This window comes from Habropoda laboriosa, unplaced genomic scaffold (genome assembly GCF_001263275.1).
Source record: "Habropoda laboriosa isolate 0110345459 unplaced genomic scaffold, ASM126327v1 scaffold92, whole genome shotgun sequence".
NCBI lineage: Eukaryota > Metazoa > Arthropoda > Insecta > Hymenoptera > Apidae > Habropoda > Habropoda laboriosa.
The window spans coordinates 1,732,138-1,737,150 of record NW_017100268.1 but is presented as its reverse complement, the minus strand read 5'-3'; the positions used below and the strand labels follow the sequence as shown (position 1 = coordinate 1,737,150).

Genomic DNA, 5,013 nt, shown 5'->3' with positions numbered 1-5,013 from the left:
TGGTAAAAAAAGATACGAAGAACTGCTGCTGCTGCTCATCGTGAAACTAATTTTAAATCTGTCTCTTTCGGATGTCAAACGCATATAAAATCGACAAGCAGCCCGCGCAGCCGGTTCTGCCCGATATTCAACAGGTTGAGAAACTAACGAACGCGACGTATCGCTATCGAAATTTTCACGGTAATTTCGTGGAAGTATGCGAACCGGTGTATATAATCGTATTTTAATCACGTTTCCAAGAAAAGTCGTTATTTCCAGCGGATGTGTCGCTGACCAAACGAAACATTCAAAGTATCTCTCTCGATGACGAATCAGGCTTGATTAGCAATTTTAACGATAGAGGGAAAAGTTACACCGGTTTCAAAAAAAAAAAGAAAAAAAAAGAGAAAATCACGTCCGATCTGCGTTGAGAAATATCCTATTGAATAATATAAATACAATTTTACGGAAACCGTACCTATTTAACGTTTAACCGAAACGAAAACGATCAAGCGATAAATAATAACGATAAGATAATTTCGAGTAAAGTACATTAACGAAGGAGAACTTTCTACGTTATTCGACAAATTACTCTTTTATCTCACTGCTAACGATCTCTCTTTCATCATAAACCATCCTTTTAGAAGTCTAGCGTTGCTTGTCTTTCAATTAAATACTCGTGAACTCGTTTATCAAACTTCACAAACCTTAAAAAAAAAAAAAAGAAGAAGAAGAAAAAACGTGCAAGTTCCTTAGGAATTATATGAACAGTGAAAGTAAACCCACGTGTCTTTCGGCCTTTAATACACGCGGTATGCGTATATCGTTGCTAGTCGACAGATTTCGCTCGAGAGACAATGCAAACCCACGCGCAGGACAATCGAATTGTTTTAACAACAATTTCTATTCACAATAACGAGCCACCTTCTATTCCAAGCATAATAGCTACGAAGCAAAAATAATTTCGCTAGGTGGTCGCTGGAGTCGACTTGGGGTCTTCGGGTCAAAAAAGACCCGAAGGCCTTATCTGCAACAATTTTTGGCACGGCATATGAACCTACAGTGGGCGAGCAAAATATTAGAGCCACCTGAAAGAAATTCACGGTTTTACATTGCAACGATGAATTTTCAGATGAAAACCTAGTTATACTGAATTTTTATTATCTTTTTTTTTTTAAGAAGCGTCGATGTTTACAAATTGCAAATATACACTTTGCAACACTTTAGGCAGTATTGTTTGTCGTATGGACGTTATTTCGTATCAATATTGCAAATCGTCACTTGAGAACCACGTGTTACAGTTTTCTCGGTTTACAGATCTTGATCATTTTAATTTTTGTTGCAGCGTTTTTTCTACTTAAAATGTACCGAGAAAAGAATTAAGGCCGCAATTGCAGCGAAAGGTAGCGCCAACCAAATACTGACTTTATCGTTACTTCTTAACCGTATTTATTATAACTACATAAGCTGAATTTAACCGTTTTGTGTATCTTTGGTGAACAATCGTTAATTAAAAATTGTCCAGTGTGAAAACCTTGATATTGTGATTTTATTTCTACACAAAAAGAAAAAAACATACTTTTCGTATCGTGGCTCTAATAATTTGATCACCCACTGCAGACAATAAACTTGAGAGAATATAAAATCGACAACAGCGAAAGTTATTAAAAAAAAAAAAAAAAAATGAAAAGACGACGGGTCAAAAAAGACCCGAGGATCGCACTGGGGTTAAAAAACGAAGAGTAAATTTGTTTTCACCATGACGAGAGAGACCTCGCCTAAGGCCAATGGAGATTAGAGAAGGATTGTTGGCCTCGTGATTTGTTTCACTTTCGTATAGTTTCGCGAGTGTCAGCTTCGCTCATGCTGCTTACGTAACTCGCAATTTGCATTTAGAATCGCGTAATTTCGTCATTTGTGCACACGAACAGGATTTACCGTGAATCCACGCTCGACCGCGCGATGAATATTCATTCCTGTCTCCGCCGGCTCCCTAATAATCACGCACAACAAGCACACGGTGCCATTCTACGACTGAAGGATGTTTACGAAGCAATCGGACAATCGTATGGCCTCAGATTAGATGTACAATGCTCAAAGATGCGTTTCCGCGCGGAGCTTAACCCTTTCATTGCTGTTGTCGGCTGGAGACGCTTTGAAAATTTACTCGCACTTTGTTGTTCACGCTTTTCGCCCTAGATTTACACATTAACTCAATCCTTAATTTTATCCCCTTTTCGCGCACTTTTATTGTTAATTTAACGAAAGAAATTTTAACACTGCGCCTCGCTGTAACGCTGGCCATCGCGTGTTTTTTCGCGACGGAAGCTTTTGTTGGTAAAATAAAGCGCGTGCAAGTAGCTCGAAAAAATAAAGTAACGATTATTTCGTATTTCGTGTAATTTACATAAATAGAATTGATGTATGTAGGAAAATGTGAAAGAAGGTAAAAATATGTTAAAGGATTTGGTATTTTTTTTTTTTTTTTTGTGAAACGTGGTAACGTTCAAAAGCAGGCAAAATAAAGCGTGCAGGTAGCCTGTAATAATAAAATATTTTGCGGTAGTTTGTTGAACAGTTTTAGTATTAAAATCCACCGGGCGAAAGGGTTAACCCAAAATTCGACTGTGAGCGAATTCGCATTTGCATTGAAGAAACGACTGGCGGCCGGCCAGTCTCTCCAGCGCGTTATCGCCTTTGTTGTACTGAAACGAGAGGTTGTTTTCGATGATCGATCGAAAAACTGTGGACGAACGATTCGTGGAAGTGTTGTGCCGACACCCGTTTTACGGCCGAGTGATTCATCTGGAGCAAGAATTGTGAAGAAAGAAATGGAAGCGGAAATCCCGACTTTTCAATTTTTGACGAATGTCACAAGGTTCGTTTGACACTAATTTCTTTTCAGTTTACGAAAATGACCAGCGGTTATTGCGAAGAGAAGTTTTCTAATTTAAGTAGATTGCTTCTTTTACTTTGTAAAGGGTTAATTTTCTTTATTCTGTACCGTGAGCTCAAAAGTTTGACGATTCTTAACAACATCGGCGGCAGAAATTTTTCTGTGGGAAGCTGCAAGTCATTACTTTGTTAATCGATCAAATTTGATCGTTTGTTCAGAATGGATAGTCGTAAATCGTCGATCATTAGTGACAGTTCTAATAGTGATTCAAACGAGTTATCGAATAGCGATATCAGTTCAGTTTTATCGTACAATGAAAAATCAGATCAAGAGCCTGCAATTATAATAACTTGTAAAACATGCTCTCTTACATTTTCTACAATAGATGGAAGTACTTTAGTACATCAAAAAAAATATACAGTTCTCTTACCACAATTCATTAGATTCTCAAAGGGTTAAAATTGATTATTATCAAATTCAGTCCGATTTATGCCGTGTTTGTACTCATTTTCATCGTGAGAACCTCACCAATCCACTGGCGCTATTTTTACAAAGATAAAATGAAAATTATAAAAATTGAAGTTTTTGAACGCGCCTATTCCTTTCAAATGCCGCGACTTTCTTACTCTCTCTATATTCACGTGCAATCTTATCTGTGAACGTGTACGTGTGTCACAGTATAGCAAATGCAATTTAAGGGAGGAACCGCAACGTTCTACAGGTACGTACGACTGTTAACTACCGAACGATAAGAGTGTAACCGAAAATCGACGAAGGGGGAAAACCACGTGACCGTCGAATAGATTCGGCTCAGACTATAATAAACCCGCGTCGTAAAGTGCAAGTTGCACCGTTCGTGTTCGAACGCACCGGGTTACTTCTACATGCCGCATGTTCCGTTATATAGAAACGCCGGAGGCGATGTTAATGAGGTATATTGAAGTCACAAATGCGCCGTAAAAGGTCCGATAACCCTCTCGAAAGCGGGTCCTCCTCTCTTTTTACTCCTTTCACCGTTCGTGAAAGAATACGGAACGCAGAGGGAAATAATCCGTGGTTCGCCCGTATAAAAAGATACTCAGTCGTACGTGGACATCCCTAAATCGTTGATGTACGCATTGAAATTTCAGGCGGATGCACGGAAATTTATTACCGAGAGGTAACGGTAACCGGTTAAAGAAACCGAGAAACGCGTTAATGACAATCGTTAACCTGCACGGAATCACGCCTAACTTTTCAATCGTTTTTATTCCTCCCTCGTTAATGACACAGTGTCGCGTGTAAAGCGTCGGTTCTCGCTTAATTGTTGTATAATTTTCTTTAAATGTATATCTTCGACTCTTGTTGAGAATTTTATTTATCTTTCGTATCTATCGTTTGGAATTTAACGCGTTCGTTGCCGCGTCAGCCCGTCACGTGCCACATCAAATTTTCTTTTTTCAATATAATTTATGGTGAACTGTGCATATGTAGTAATTTTTTAAAACGAAAATTGTTCGTCATTAACGAATATACGGCGATTACTCGTTATTATTCCATATAATCGAATTATTTCTCGTTATTATTTTGCGCGCGAATTTTGAATACTGATATTTTTCGTTTTGTTAATAATTATGTTTGCAGTAGCGCGAATATTGCAATGTGGGTCACCTGCATCCCACGCGGCCTGAATTATTAAAAATGGTGTTAAACGACTAATGACTACGACAATGTAACACCGTAAACTGGTCTATACAGGGAAAAAGAAAGATCCGTCCTTCGACAGAATTCCTCGATAATTTTTCCTATTTCTGAACGTGCAATGCAAGAAGAAACGCTTAATAAGGGAGAGCTTTCTCCTTTCGTTTCTCGCGAAAAATAGAGAAAACGAAAGTCCTTATAATTCCGATAGCTTCGCCAGAAGCAAATATGTATGTACTCCTGTTTTGTATCTGGTGTGTCGGATCGGTGTAAAAATAACGGGAAGTTCTGGGGAAACAGTAACATTTCTCATCGTTGATCACTGTTGTCTGGCGTATTATTTATCCAGGAAGGTATCATTCGCTTCCATATAACCGATTCGAAATAGAAATGCCAAGAGGCTGAGCGTTAGTCACGAAAGACAGCACCATTCAGCTCGATGATATAAATGTGATAAA

At 38.5% G+C, this 5,013-nt stretch overlaps 1 protein-coding gene across 1 annotated transcript in view; it reads right to left on the bottom strand.

The window, feature by feature from the left end:
- The window catches only part of LOC108573422 (membrane metallo-endopeptidase-like 1), a 44,299-nt gene that overhangs the window by 38,277 nt on the left and 1,009 nt on the right, over positions 1–5,013 (bottom strand). The gene's annotated exons all lie outside the window — the stretch shown is intronic.